The sequence below is a fragment of the Pipistrellus kuhlii genome, unplaced genomic scaffold, assembly GCF_014108245.1.
Source record: "Pipistrellus kuhlii isolate mPipKuh1 unplaced genomic scaffold, mPipKuh1.p scaffold_m20_p_2, whole genome shotgun sequence".
NCBI lineage: Eukaryota > Metazoa > Chordata > Mammalia > Chiroptera > Vespertilionidae > Pipistrellus > Pipistrellus kuhlii.
In genome coordinates, this window is record NW_023425515.1 from 82465287 (window position 1) to 82482295 (window position 17009).

A 17009-nucleotide genomic window follows, 5' to 3' on the forward strand; every position below is an offset into this window, starting at 1 on the left:
TTTAAAAATTATTTATGACTAATAAATTAGTTTAATGACATTTATTTATACAGCAAGCAAATTGTGGTATTTTATGCAGTGACTAGCAGTATTTTTTATTACTATTGTTTTTTGTTTGTTTGTTTGTTTGTTTTGTGTTTTTTTTTTACAACAATCTCGTGTTTGTTTGTTTTTTAATATATTTCATTGATTTTTTACAAGGAGGAAGAGAGAGGGATAGAGAGTTAGAAACATCGATAAGAGAGAAAGATCGATCAGCTGCCTCCTGCACACCTCCTACTGGGGATGTGCTCACAATCAAGGTACATGCCCTTGACCATAACCGAACCTGGGACCTTTCAGTCCGCAGGCCAATACTGAGCCAAACTGGCTAGGGCTAATTCTGTATTTTTATAACTATAGTTTGAAATATATATATAAGCTCCCTTAATTAAATCATGATTTTGTCACGTCCTGGTAAACTTTGTGTAAACTTGGGAAAATTATTAGTCTCTTTGTGTCCAAGTTTTCTCATGTGTAAAATAAATGTAATACTAACAACTAACCAAGGTTACAGTGAAGATTTTATGAATGGATTTTTTTTAAAAAAGCACTTTGAAACAGTTTTAACAAGCAGTAAGTTTTCAACAAATCATCATTTTACTATGAACATTTTTCCAGGAACACTATTATGTATTTCCATATGTCTGTTAAAATTATATTTTATTTCTGGACAGATTTTTCAGGTTATATATTTGATTTTTAAAAAAAACAAGTTGTTTATTTGGAAAATTGATTATGTCCATATTGGCTCTTACTGGCACATGTCTTAGTTTCTTTCTAATTTTTTCCTTTTAGTTTTATTCAATTATATTTAATTTTATTTGCATTTTTCAATTATATTTAATTTTATTTGCATTTTTTAGTTTTTACCTTTATCATCTTTTTATTCATAACATTTTTAATGCTAATTCTAATGTTCATTAATTCTCCGATTTTTTAACAAATAAATTCCATTCATCTTGAGTTACTTTTTATATTCTTCTATTTTGTTGTCAGACATTGACAGCTGAATTTTCTAGTTGTTTGTGGTCTTTGTTTTTATATTTTTTGGTCTTTTAAGTCATGATTATACATAAAGTCATGAGTTATTTTCTTTGTTTGTTTTGTTTTTATCTGTTACTGGAGGCCCAGTGAAAGAAATTCGTGCAAGGGGGATGTCCCTGAGCCCATCTTTCACCCTCTCCAATTTGGGACCCCCTGAGGGTAGAGATCAGGCCTAAATGGGTAGTCAGACATCCTTCTCACAATCCAGGACTACTGGCTCCCAACCGCTCTTCTGACTGCCTTCCTGATTGCCTCTAACTGTTTCTGCCTGCAAGTCTGATCACCCCTTAACAACTACCTTCCCAGCCTAATTGATGCCTAACTGCTGCGCTGCCAGCCTGTTTTCCTCTAACTGCCCTCCACTGCAGTCCTGGTCACCTTTAACTGATCTCCCCTACAGGCTTGGTTCCCCCCCACACACCACTGCTCTCCCCTGCAGGCCTGGGTTCCTCCCAACTGTCCTTCCCTGCTGGCTTGACCACCCACAACTGCCCTCCCTTAAAGACCTGGTCCCTCCCAATTGCCCTTCCCTGCTGACCATCTTGTGGTGGCCATCTTGTGTCCACATGGGGGTAGCCATATTGTGTGTTGGAGTAGTGGTCAATCTGCATATTACTCTTTTATTAGATAGGATAGAGGTCTGGTGTATAGGTGGTGACTGGCTGCTTTGCCCTGAAGGATGTCCCAGATTAGGGTGGGAGTTCCCTTGGAGCATGGGGTGGCCTAGGAGAGGGGCCTGCATTGGTTTGCAGGCTGGCCACACTCCCTGGTGACCCAAGTGGAGACCCTGGTATCTGGAATTTATTTACCTTCTATAATTGAAACTTTGTAGCCTGGAGCAGAGCCAAGCCTCCTGCTCACTTGGCTGCCACCATTTCTGTTTGGTTTTATGTATCTTCTATAATTGAAACTTTGTAGCCTTAAGTGGAGGCCTGGGCCAGCCAGGATATGTGGAAAGTTTGACTTCCTTCATTGCCAGGGGCAACACTAGCCTCCTGTTTTTTCCAGCTCTGTGGCTACCACCATTTCTGCTTGGATTTATGTATCTTCTATCATTGAACTTTGTAGCCTTGAGTGGAGTCATAGGCTGCCAGGGGTAGGTGGAAAGCTTGGCTTCTTCCATTGCTAGGGAAACCCATGCCTCCCTCCTGCTCTCTGTGGCCATAGCCTTCTTGGCTATTTATTCCTAATTGGCTGGTGGGTGTGGCTTGTGGGTGTAGCAGAGTAATGTTTAATTTGCATATTACTCTTGTATTAGATAGGATATTTTCTGTTCTTTTCTACATCTGCCATTTCTTTTCTTGAAATATCTTTGTATTCTATTTTAGTTTCTATCACGTATATCTTATCTTTCATTCAGGTATGTATGTTTTAGGCTGTTCTTGTGTGAAGGGATACAAGCAGTAGTACAGAATAGCAAAGATTCTCACAGACTCAAAGCAACTCTTTTTATGTGAGTTTTGTGTATCTGTGTTTATATGTGTATGTGTTTTGTGGGTTGTGTGTGTGTAATTCCTTGTGGTGTTTATTCCTCCAAATTGCTCACACTTGGCTTTTCAGCTTACATCATCAACTGAATACTTTTTGCAAAGTAGCATACTTAGGTATCTCCAGGGTCATTCCTTAGAGCTGGCTTCCCTGATTATTCTCAATTTACAAAATAAATATAGAGAATTTCCTGAAAACATTTCATGAAATGTATTTGAGCTGTTGCAAATAATAATAATAATAATAATAATAATAATAATAATAATGTTTTTGAGGCAAGGATTTGACTTTGAGCTCCACTGGTAATGATATACTGTCACTCCCTCTGTATCATCTGTTAGCTATTTCCCTTTAAACTTCCCTCATGAAATTTTCTGGGTAATTCATAAGACAGAAAATGAAATATATTTTAAAATACCAACAGAGCCACCTGGTATAACTCAACAATTAAGTGTAGACCTATGAACCAGGAGGTCACTGTTCGATTCCAGGTCAGGGCAAATGCCTGGGATGTGTGCTTGATTCCCAGGAGGCAGCCGATCAATGATTCTCTTTCATCATTGGTGTTTCTGTCTCTCTCTCTTCTTCTCTGAAATCAATAATAATATATATTTTAAAAATACCAAGACAACATCAATATAAGTAACAAATAAAGGAATTATAAAAGATAGAGAATCTATACCAATAAAGATTTGTTGTCATTTGCTATATACAAATTATTAATATATGCACAGAAAATAAAACTATATTATCTAAAATTATCCCTACTACTAAATTATGTATATATTTTTTAGAAACAAAATTCTAGTTGAGATATTTTGATGTAAAATATAATATTGAGGAAAGTTTTGGAGATGAAGTATTTATCAATATGACATTTTTGAGATTTTTATGAATTGGATGGTAAGAGTGACAGGTCTCAAGAAGGTAAAAAAAAAAAAAAAGAAACAACTGAAGCTCAAAGGAATAGCCTTTAAGAAAGTCCCTGTTATATCAATAATCTAGATTAGGTTTAAGATTAGTCTCTGTTATTTGAGGTAGTTTGTACTTACTAGTATTTTATTCACAGACTCTTATAAATATTTGCAACATACATATACACCCTAGCAGTGGTACTTTAATAAAATGGTATTTAATAAACTAAGATGTCTCTGTACTTTGAATTGTTAGAATAAATAACTAAATAGAAAAACAAATGCTAGTCTCACACAATAAAAAATCTGTTTGATAATGGATTGAATTAAAAATGAGATAAATGAATCTATTTTAAGGAAGGTCTAGGTAGACCCACTAGATTGGAAACGGGAGTGATTTTTGTTTACATAAATGATGATGAGATTAGTCAAAAGACATATTTGCATGATACAGAGACACAGATAACAGTGTGGTGATGGCCAGAGATTAAGGAGTGGGAGGGTGGAGGCTGGGTGGAAGTGGGTAAAGAAGAAGAAATGGGAACATCTTTAATGGTGTCAACAGTAAAAATAAAGTTGAAAAACTTATTAAAGAAACCATCCATAGGAAAGAATGAATTTCCTCATGAAACTGAAAATCTGAAAACCCACAGGCCAGAGACTTCAAAACTTTGCTTGGACTCACTATAAACAAGCTTCTCAAACAAATTAATTAGTCTTACTATGAGTAATGTAAATTTTGTAAAAATGAGTGAATGAAAGCCATGTATGAGTAATAAAACTCCATTAAGCTGTACAGTATTTGATAAATAAAAGCAACAGGTTCCCCAAACATGTATTGTATGGTGACCTGGAGAATTAAAATTTTGAGTAGGCTAGAGAGAAATGTAAATTTAAGCATACCAGAAAGTACACTTTCCTGCAATAGAGTTAATTTTTGGACTGCTGGAAATAGTTGCAACAGTCAATCTTGAAGTAAAGCAATAAATAAACAGGGTATTATTTTTAGACTAAGCTATTATGTAATATAAGAGACGTTCCCCCAAATAGTCATGGTCTTGGATAGTTTTATAATTAAAGTCATCAGTATTATGCATCAAACATCCTAATTCTAGACCCATCTATAGTTCACTGTGAAGGAAAATAAGACATTAAGCTTAAGAAATGACATTTACCAATAAAATTGGGGTTTCTGGAAAATATTTGGTGATACAAAGATTCTGCTAAGATATATAAGAATACACAATTCATATTATAAAAATAGATTAAGTGTTTTGACTATTATTTCTTATTTTTAAGCGACAGGTAAGGCTGTAAGTTAAACATTTAGTTGTTTTGGGGATGTATTTGCATTCATAGACATCAATCATTATTCATATAATGCTATTTTAAGATGATCAAGAATGACAAATACACACCAATCATATTGTTGGTTGAAATATTTGAATTTTAGGCTACTTGAAAAGAATTAGGGAAATAATGAACATTAGAAATTACTTCATCATGATGACTTAGAGAGCAAGTTACCTAGGACTGGGCAGTATTTTCCACTTATTATTTTCTAAGTTAAGTAAGCATCTATAATCTTTGCAAATAAATACTTCATTTCTATGAATATTTTAACTGATAATTGTGTCTATATTAAAGCCTTCAGGTAATTAAGTTTTTCAAATTTTCAGTTTTATTAAATGAAAAATTAAAGTTTAGATTGAGTTTAGACATTTTTCTTAAGCTCTATGCAGATTTTATAAGGAACATATATTTTGTCAGTTGCTTAGTAACTCTGCAATATAAAAAGCTAGGGAATGTTTTTATAACTTATTTTGTGTATAATATTTTGAAGATTTTAATAATCCATCGTTGTCTATTAGGTACTATCTGCTGCATACTGTTATTGCTGTGTGCCCTCTGAGCAGCAATTCTATTGTATGTTCTTTAAATATCTCTGAGATTGATTATTACTGGAAACACATCTTTTCAGAATGCTATCTGTGGCTAGGGCTGAAGTATTTCAACACTGTTTCTTCATGTAAGAAAAAAATTAGAACAAATATGTATTCTATGTTACTTTAGTTACCATGGATACTTACAACTTATTTTAAAAGTATGAAGGTTTTCTAATAAATAAAATTTCACAAAAATTAAAAAATATAATTCAACTCTTTTTAGTATCTATCTATGAATATCCATATATCCATTTAAGCATATAGTTTTGTCAATGTGCATGTGTGGTTTTTGAGTGTCTGTTATAAACTGAATATATAATTATTATAGATTTCATTAAGGAAGTTAAAAATAAATGTATTCATTTATTTACAAGATGAGCAAAGCATAAAAGCAACATTTAGTCTATAATAATAAAAGCATAATATGCTAATTAGACTGGACAACAGAACAACCAGTTGCTATGATGCACATTGACCACCAAAGAGCAGAAGCTCAATGCAGGAGCTGCCCCCTGGTGGTCAGTGCTCTCCCCTATGGATCACTGCTCAGCCAGAAGCCCTGCTAACAACTGAGAGTGCAACAGCAGTGGTGGGGGCCTCTCCTGCCTCCGTGGCAGCACTACGGGCAATGAGCAGGCAGTAAGGAGCAGTGAGCAGGCGGTAAGGAGCAGTGAGCAGGCGGTAAGGAGAAAGGGTCCCAGATTGAGAGAGGGATGTCCATCGAGGGCTCCCAGACTGTGTGAGGGCATAGGCCAGGCTGAGGGCTCCCCTCAATTTTTGTGCACCAAGCCTTTAGTCTAATATAAAAGGCTAATTAAGCACATCAAAAATATAGAAAAATATGGAATAAGTAAAAACAAATACTCAAACTGAGGAATAGTTAGGAAAGGCTAAGAAATGCTGCAATGACTCTCAATCTCAAGTTTCAATATATTAATACAGCAAACATTCATTTCTCCTCCATATTACATGTACAAAGCAGAGCAGAAGTCTCCCCAACTTATGGTTAGGTGATGCTCATATTGTAGATACCAAAGGATAATGATCCAATGATTTGTCATTTATGTAAATTTTCAATATATTTTTGTAACCTCGGGAACAATTTAAAAAAAGAATATATAGCATGGCTGAGAAAATAATCTTAATTCTTGAAACATACTCTGTGTTTGTTACTCTGCTAGAAAAGGAAAGTGTAAAACATGCTGTGGTATTAAACAATCTTAATACCTAAGTGGCAAAATACAATATTCTCACTCATCTTTAATTAACTGAGTCGTATTTATTATAGCTACTCAATGACCACACTGATAATAGTTTCATCTAACTATATATTTCCCATGAATGCTGAAGCACAAAAGGAACAATAAAATTGTGTACTGTTTCTTAGTTCTTTTATCCATGATACCTGCTTCAAATCTTTGGCTAAAATGAGTCACCTGGTCAGTACTTTACAGTGTCTGAAGAGAGAGTAAATCAAGGACATTGGGAAAATTGCGTGGTTATTACAAAGACAAATCAAGAAAGAATATAAATCTAAAGAATCCATATTTTATAATAATTTTGTTTTAACTGTTATTCACATTATTACATACAACCATATGTATATACATACACACATACGGAAAGTAAACAAGTTGGTCTTATTAGGGTTAAAATGTATTATTTACATTTATATATGTTCAAATTCATGTTTAGTTACTATAAGTATTATTTTAACTAAGAATGTCTTGATTGATATAGTACATGTCACTTCTCACCTGATAACATTTCATACATTTTGCTTTATGAGAAGAGCTATTGTTGTTAGTGAAATACACAAAACAATCTTGACAGTGATTGAGAAAAATCAATTTCATCAGAACAATGTGCTCTAGAGAAAACACAAAATTGTTCTAAAGAAAACTGTCATTGATTTATTTTTGTATCATGACACAAGCAAAATGTACAATTCCATACAACTTTTTTCATCTTATTCATTTTCATTCACTCTACCCACCAAGGAAAAACAAAACTTTCATCTATATTTTATTGATCTATTTTACTTTAAATAGGTTAGATGATATATTTTACCTTAGACATTTAGACTATATTTATTAAAAACGTTATTATCTTTGATGTTTTAAGTTCTTTTGTAAATATATGAAAAGTATAAATAAATCAAGGAAACTTAATGTAGCTCAATATTTTAAAAATAAAAGAATCAATAAATATATATCCTGAAATTCACACCAGTATCATCACACCATTACCATGCAATATTATTGAATTTGTGCAAATAATTATGTGATGCTACTAGTATTTTATTCCAAGATTGGGTATAAAAATTATACAAAGTTAATACAAAGGCAGAATAATTTCATTGTCTTCAAGGATGTCATTTGAATTACTGGTGGAATAGAAAGTTAACAAAATTGTGACAAACTATCATTCATTAAAAAGTTTATGCTATTTTAATTTATAAGTGACAATAAGAAGCAATGATGTGCAAACTTGAAACACCAATTAGAAAGGATTTATGTACACCTATGTTCATAGCAGCACAATTCCCCATATTTGGTAACAGCCTAAGTGCCCATCAGAAGATGAGTGGATTAAAAAACTGTTGTACATCTACACAATGGAATACTGTGCTGCTATAAAAAAGAAGGAACTTTTACCATTTACAACAGCATGGATGGAACTGGAGACCATTATGCTAAGTGAAATAAGCCAGTCAGAGAAAAAAAAAATATTACATGATCTCACTCATTTGTGGAATATAATGAACAACATAAACTGATGAACAAGAACAGATCAAGAGACAGAAAAGCATCTATCAGACCATCAAACCTCAGAGGGAAGGTAGGGGAGGGTGCGGGTAAAGGGGAAAGATAAACCAAAGGACTTGTTTGCATGCATATAGGCCTCACCAATGGACACAGACCACAGGAGGGTGGGGGCCTAAGTGGGGGGATGGCGGATTTTGGGGGATGAGGAAACATATGCAATACCTTAATCAATAAATAAATTAAAAATAAAATACTGGGTCATAAAAGAAGCAATGATGTGAAACGTTCTGTCTATAAAATAGGAAAGTTTTGTACTTCAATATTAAATTCACAGATATTAATAGCATATTAATTAATAAATATGCATTGCATTGGAAAATTGGGGAGATTAGAAAATATTTTATTAACCAAATTAATACTTAATTTTAGTTCATAGCCCAGTGAGAAATTAATAAAAATATTTCATTAGAGACTATAAATTGTAATCTCAATTAGTGAATAGGCTGCAATCAATAGGATACTGATTGAGAAAAATAAAAATATTCAACTAAGCCTGATTGGCATGGTTCAATGCTTGGGTGTTAACCTATGAACCAGAAGGTCATAGTTTGATTCTAGGTCAGGGTACATGCCAAAGTTGCAGGCTTGATCCCCAGTAGGGGGGGAAGGTTCAGGAGACAGTTGATCAATGATTTTCTCTTATCATTAATGTTTCTATCTCTCTCTTCCTCTCCCTTCCTCTCTGAAATGAATACAAATATATTTTAAAATATTCAACTGAATATGAAAAACAGAATACTAAAGGAGAATATTTGGCATATTTGGAATTTTTTGTTTTAATCTATAAAAAAGTTACTTTAAAAACAAATTTAAACTATATCTTGTTGTGAGGAAACTCCATACTGTTTACCATAGTGGCTGCACCAATTTGCATTTCCACCAGCAGTGCATGAGGGTTCCCTTTTCTCCACATCCTCCTCAGCACTTGTTGTTTGTTGATTTATTGATGGTAACCATATTGGCAAATGTGAGGTAATATCGTATTGCTCTTATAATTTGAATATTTCTGATGATTAGTGACTTTGAGTACTTTTTCATATGTCTCTTAGCCCTCTTTATGTCCTGTTTGGAGAAGTATCTATATAGGCCTTTTGCCCATTTTTTAATTGGATGGATTGTTTATCTTCCTTTTGTTGAATTGTATGAGTTCTTTATATATTCCCAAAATTAACCTCATATCTGATTGATCATTAGCAAATATGTTCTCCCATTCAATAGGTTTTGTTCACATTTTGAGGATGGTTTCTATTGTGCAGAAGCTTTTTATATATTGATGTATTCCCATTTATTTATTTTTTTTCTTTGTTTCTCATGCCCTAGGAGATGTATTGGTATAAATTCTGCTACATGAGATGTCTAAGATTTTGCTGCCTTTGTTTTCTTCTAATATTTTTATGATTTCAATTTTTATGACTACAACTAAGTCTTTTAGTCATTTTGAATTTATCTTATGTATGGTATAAGCTGGTGGGCTAGTTTTATTGTTTTGCATATACCTGTCCAATTTTCCCAACACCATTTATTGAAGAAATTGTCTTTACTCCATGGTATGCTCTGGTCTCCTTTATCAGATATTAATTGAGCATAATGGCTTGGGTGGGTTTGTGGGGTCTATTCTGTTCCACTGACATATATGCATGCTCTGTTTTGATTACAATAGCTTTGTAGTGTAGCTTGATATCTAGTATCATGAGCCCCCAAATTTGTTATTCTTTCTCAAGATTGCTGCATCTATTTGGGGTCTTTTTTGGTTTCATATAGATTTTTGGAATATTTTTTTTAAATATACCATTGCTATTTGAATAGGGATTACATTGAATCTATAGATTGCTTTGGATAGTATGGACATTTTAACGATGTTAATTCTTCCAACCAATGAAAATGGAATATGCTTCCACTTGTTTGTATCTTCCTTTTTTTCTCTTTTCAGTGTCTTAGAGTTTCCAAGTAGAGGTCTTTTACCTCCTTGTTAATCTTTCCTAGGTATCTTTTTTGTTGTTGTTTATGCAGTGCTAAAGGGATTTTTTGTTGTTGTTTATCTTTCAGAGAGATCATAATTGCTATATAAAATTGCCATCAGTTACTGTATGTTAATTTTTATTCCTGCTACCTTGCTAAATTCATTTATTAACTGTAGCGTTTTTTTTGTGTGTGAGTGAGTGTGTGTGTGTGTGTGTGTGTGTGTGTGTGTATTCTGTAGGGTTGTCTATGCTCCCTTTGACACAATGATCCTACTTTTCTAGGAATATCATCCGAATCTTGATATATCAATAAGAGAGAATATATGCATCCCTATGTTCATAGTAATGCTACATACAATAGCTAACATCTGGAGTCAGTCCATGTGCCCATCAGTAGATGAGCGAATTAAACAAGATGTGCTACATTTACACAATGGAAAGTATGCAGTCGTAAAAAATAAGTATCTCTTATCCTTTGAGACAGCATAGAGGGACCTGGTGAGTATTATACTAAGTGAAGTAAGCCAGTCAGAGAAAGACAAGTATCACATGATCTCACTCACATGTGGAATCTAATGAACAAACTAAACTGCTAAATAAAATAGGTTCAGAGGCATTAAGGCATGGCACACACTGAAGGATATCAGAGGAAAGTGGGAAGGGAGGGCAGAAGAGATTGACTAAAGAAATGATATGCGTACTAGTGTCCTAGTTCACAGATTAATGTACATTGAAAGAAAATTAATTAGAAGAAGTATTTTAATAAAGCGTAAAATATTTGCACCTGGCTATAAAGCAAGTCAGATTCCTGAGTTGATGAAACTCCAAAAAGGCTAGTTGCTACGGAGAGGAAGCCAGACCTTGCCATGTGACATCATTACCCAGCACCTATAGCCACCATTTTCTTGCTGGGCTGAACTGTGGGCTGCACCATGCGGTCTTGGCAGCATTGGCTACAATTTGGTTCGCTGTTGGTCTGGGATGATGGCGAGGCCTGTGTCCCACTTGGGGGAAGGTGAGTGTTGGTTTGTTGGTACCAGGTCAGTGGTGCCATTTATTTTTAAACTACAAGCCCTTTGCATTAAGAAATTCATGCAATAGGCCTTCCTTCCCTTGTCTTCCAGCAGCAGTTTTCCTCCAGCACCTAAGACCCAGGCCTTCACTCTGGCAGGAGTCTGGCACCTTTGCTGCAGATTCAGGCCAGAGTGTGTCTTCATCTTTGCTGCAAGCTCAAGCAGGAGTCTGCCATCTTCGCTGCAGATTCAGGCCAGAGTCTGCTGTCTTCGTCTTTGTTGTGGCCAGAGTGCTGCTTCTGTAGATTCCTTTGTTCCCCTACCCTACCTCTCATAGCAGGCATTCTCCACTCCACACCTGGAGCAGCTGCACAGCCTCCATCTTCTTCCTGTTAATTTGCATATTCCCTCTTGATTGGCTGATGGGTATAGCAGAGTGATTGTTACTATTCATATTTTTCTTTTATTAGTGTAAATGGCCAGTGCACATCATGGCAGCTCTTGCATTGAGCATGTGCCCCCTGGTGGTCAGTAAGTGACATAGCAACTGGTTGGAGGAATGTACACTTGCCTTTTATACAATATATATACTAGAGGCCCAGTGAATTAAATTTGTGCATGGGGGTGGAGTGGGTGTCCCTCAGCCCAGCCTGCACCCTCTCCAATCTGGGACGCTTTGAGGGATATCCAACTGCCTGTTTAGGCCTGCTCCTAGTAGACTGTGGGACACCCAGTGAGATCAGGCCTAAACGAGCAGTTGAACATCCCTCTCACAATCCAGGACATATACTTTGGTTGCAGGTACATCCCCAGTAGGGAGTGTGCAGGAGGCAACTGATTGATGTTACTCTCTTATCAATGTTTTTTACTCTCTCTCTCCCTTCCCCTTTCTCTCTGTAAAAAATATCAATAAAATATATTACACACACACACACACACACACACACAAAAGGAAAAAGTGTATTTTTGCCATCTTGTTCTAGAACCAGAAGCCATATTAATATTATTTTAAATAACATATTTTGTTTCTTTGTGATTTTGATACTGTCTTTTCCAGACTCTGAGAAATACTACAGCTGTATAGAGTCTTATTCTATCCAACACCTCTTTCTTCTCTCTAAACTAGTCAATGTTACTCTGAGCTTTATCAGGTTGAATTGATTATATTTTATCAGCAAGTAGCTAGGGATTAAATATATCTCTCATTTTATGTTATGTTAGTTATAATATTTCTTCATTGCTGGACAGAATTTATACATTGTTTCATCATCCTTATCTTTGATTTCTTTTTCTTCACTCTATAGTAAAATATATTCAAAAATCAATCATTTTACTACGGCATAATGGTACTCAAAATTTGACCTATGGAAAATGCAAGCTAGAAACACTTTTTTTCAAGTTTAAAATAAGATAACTGAATGTAAATATTTATAAACTTTTCTAGAAATATAATATCAAGATCCCCAGGGCTCTATTTTGCATTTAACCTAAATTTTGGTTCTTGGGAGATTAGGAAAATAAAATTCTCTGATTCCTTCATATCATCCCTAATTAGTTGCCTTCACAAAAAAAAGAAAAAAAAGAAAAAGAAAGAAAGCAGTTGTCAGATACAGGTTTCTCGTCTCAATAATGCATTCAATTTCAAAGGCAAAATTTATTTCAAGAACACAAAAGAACAAATTAGAGAAGTATTAATTTAAAAAATGTATCATAATTCTAATCTGTTAAAATACAGCTGAATTCTTAAATAATATTGGTTGGTTTCATTTATTTAAGTCACCTATATATAGACCTTCAGTAAATCATATTCTATATAATAAAAGCCTAATATGCTAAGTCCTGTCGTCCATTCAAACAATCAAAGTGTAATATGCTTATGATATACTAAGGCCACTCAACCGCTTACTATGACGTGCACTGACCACTAGGAAGCAGATGCATTAACTGGTAGGTTAGCTTGTTGCTGGGGTCCAGTCAATTGGACTGAGAAAGATGGGCCTGAAGCCCTCCCATTATCTCTCCCTGATTGGCCAATCTCCCGAGTCCCTCCCTGGCCCTAATTGTGCACCAGTGGGGTCCTTTGGGCCGGCCTGGGCACTATTACAATCTGGGACCCCTTAGGAGATGTTGGAGAGCAGGTTTTAGCCTGAGGGTTCCTATGATGTGCACTGACCACCAGGGGACAGACACTAAACATAGGAGCTGCCACCTGATGGTCAGTGTGTTCCCACAGAGGGAGCGCTGCTCAGCCAGAAGCTGGGCTCATGGCTGGTGAGCACAGCAGTGGTGACAGGAGCCTCTCCTGCCTCCATAGCAGTGCTAAAGATTCTGACTGCCGGGTTAGGCCCACACCCCTTGGGGAGCGGGCCTAAACCAGTAGTCAAACATCCTCAAGGGCTCCTACACTACAAGAGAGCAGGCTAGGCTGAGGGATTCCCACAAGTGCATAAATTTCATGCACTGTATCTCTAATATATATAACCCATTGGAATTAATAATTATTTGAATTGTGTATACATTTTTTTGGGTACCATATATACCTATTTAATTTTAGTCAAAGAAGCAAAACAATTCACTTGAGGAAAGTTAGTTTTTCCACAATAGTGCTAGAGCTATTGGACACTGATAGGCAAACTAAAACTCACATTGATACAAATTTAACTCAAAAAGAATAAGAAATCAATATATAATTTAGTAAATCTGTATTAATATACCTTTGCAACCGTGTCCAAAATAGCTGATAAAACCCAAGGATGACAACATAAATACAAAAGTGTCTGTCTGTCTAAAATTTCTCATAAATAACATCTCCAAAAAGAAAGAAAAAAACTTACAAAGAAAAAAAGAAAATAACTTCTTTGGAAAAAATAAATGTATATATTTTTTAGTATTGTTAATATTGCAAAAGAAGGAAAAGCTATTTGCACTGGTGCTATATTAATCTGAGCATCACTGTAAAATTTTAGCAAAACACCAGCAAAAACATTGTAAGTACAAAAAAAAAAAAAAACAACAAAAAAAACAAACAAACACAAAACAGTATTAGGTAATTGAGTATGTGTTTCTTTCTTCATCTATTTTGAAATTTCTTTATTTATTGTGATAATCAGATATTACTTTTGAAAACATGAATATTTTCTAAGAATACACAAATGCTGACATAATAGCATCATGAGCTCCTATAAACCCATCATTCAACTTCAAAAATTATGCCTATATTAAGATACTATTTCATATCTATGCCTATTATTGCATACCTACAAATTATTTAGAGATAATCACAGATATTATATATCCTCCCCCCAAAAAAAAGTCCCACTATGTAATATGAACACATTAAGATCTTTTAAAACAATTAATTCTCCAATGATACCCGTCTGGTTTGTCTTCAGATTTCTTTGCTTATCTAAAATTGTGTTTTGTTTTGTTTTTATATATATTGGGTTGTTCATGTTTGATTACAAGTGAGTCTCAGCGAATATATTTAATTATATGATCCATTTACTTTTTTTTTATCAATAATATGTCTATCATCCCTACATCCATCACCTTTTTATGAATGCTTTTGAAAAAAAAGTAATATAAATTACATATCTAATAATTTTGCCTAAAATGTACTAAAAGTCATTATTTTTGAGGTAAACTTTCTCACTCAAATATTTCTGTTAAATTTTTTTCTAGTATGAAACACACAATTATGAATCTAAAAATAATCACAAAGATAAGTTTGTCTGGAAAGTATATTCTCCAAGCTAATTATACACTAATGATAGTTTGAGGTGTTTGAAATAGTCAAGGTTTCATGCTATTTTTAGAATTGACTTCATTTAAAATTGTTATTATTATAGTCTTGAAAAGTATACATACTATAAAATTTCTTATACATTCATTTACAAATTTAATATATTTCAAAGATATAGCTCATTTTGATAAATATGTGTCAGTATGAAGAATTATAATTTATTTTAATCAATAGAAATGTTATTGTATTTCATAGGTTCAATTCACTTAACACCAGGCACGGAGTATAAAATTCAGAAAGTTGCTTCTGGAGGACCGACCACATTAGGCTTCCTGTATAGGAATCATGGCTCAGTTGAAGAGGAGCTTGTTTTTGTGCATTAACATAATCCATGTGTAAATTTTAGAGTACTACTTCTATCTGTAGAACAACACTTGACATTTCGGTACACAATTATAAAACTACCAGAGGCCTGGTGCAAAGACTTATGCACCAGTGTGGTCCCTCGGCCTGGTCTGCAAGGATCAGGCAGAAACTGGCTCTCAGGCATCACCTGAGGGGTCCCAGATTGCGAGACAGTGTTTCTCAGGTGACACACTCCAGAATCAGGCTCACTCCTCTCTGGTTCTGGGTGCATCACCTAGTACCGCAGCTGCCAAGTCCCTGAAGCTCACCAGTTTCTGCATTGAGTGTCTGTTGCCTGGTGCTCAGTGCACATCATAGCTACTGCTCAGATGGTTGGGTGGTTGGACTGTCGCTTAAGCTTCTATAATAATAAAAGCATAATATATTAATTAGATCAGACAGTCAAAAGACCTTCCAGACATCATTCTGGACAAAGCCATGGTGGCAGGGCCAAGGCAGAGGTGATTAAGGGTATTCAGGAAAGCAGAGAGTGGGGGCAGGGATGATCAGACAGGCAGACACAGGGGTTAGGGGTGATCAGGAATGCAGGCAGAGTGGTTAGGGGAGATCAGGCAGGCAGGAAGGTGAGCAGTTAGGAGCAAGCATTCCCAGATTGTGAGAGTGTGCAGGCCTGGCTAAGAGATCCCAAACCCTTCATGCATAAATTTTGTGCACTGGGCCTCTAGTTTACATTCGTGTGTGTGTGTGTGTGTGTGTGTGTGTGTGTGTGTGTAGATCAGTGGTTTTCAACCTTTCTAATGCCGTGATTTCCTTATATTATGGTGACCCCCAACCATAAAATTATTATTTTTTTTTCTTTTTTCAATGAGAATTGTCTTTTCCTGAAATGTTGCAGATCAGTTACAGCAAACAGAACGGCAACCGTCAAGGAAAACTGTCACTCTGGGCTCCTTTTTGACCGCAGCAGCTACGCGGAAGCAGCTGCAGCTTCAATAAGGGCCACTATAAAATTATTTTTGTTGCTACTTCATAATTGTAATTTTACTGCTGTTAATGCATCATAATGTAAATATTATACCTAAAATTCAATAGGTTATTCATCTATATAAACAGATGAGAGCAGAAAAATTATTTGGTCATATCAATTGACAAAAATTATCTAGCAAAATTAACCATAAAAAGTATCAAGAAAGAAAAAATGTCCATAACTTCATAAAAAATCTACAGAAATCTTAGAGCGACAATCATACTTAATGAGAAAAATGTTAAAAAAATTTTTTGTGTGTACAAGGAAAGAATGCTGCTTTAACTATTCTACAATATTCAGTGTAGTACTGTAGGTTCTAGACTCTGGAAATAGGCGAGGAAAAATGTTGGTCCTTGGAAAAGAAGAAAGAAAACTCAATTTGCTGCTGATATAGATACATATAAACAAATAAACATATAAACATATAAACACATAAACATATAAACATATAAACATAAATATATATAAACATATAAACATATTAATATACATATACACATATATATGTATATATATAAAATTTTAGAGGCCCAATGCACAAAATTTGTGCACAGGGTTGTGTCCCTCAGCCCCCAGCCTGCACCGTCTTCAATCTGAGACCCTTCAAGGGATATCTGACCTCCCATTTAAAAACAAAT

At 34.8% G+C, this 17009-nt stretch overlaps 1 non-coding gene across 1 annotated transcript; it reads right to left on the bottom strand.

The window, feature by feature from the left end:
- Positions 1–16213: 16213 nt before the first annotated feature.
- On the bottom strand, positions 16214–16348 carry LOC118725098. The gene has a single exon (XR_004989845.1). It is a non-coding gene; the product is annotated as a small nucleolar RNA SNORA16B/SNORA16A family (small nucleolar RNA).
- Between the last annotated feature and the right edge of the window lie 661 nt (positions 16349–17009).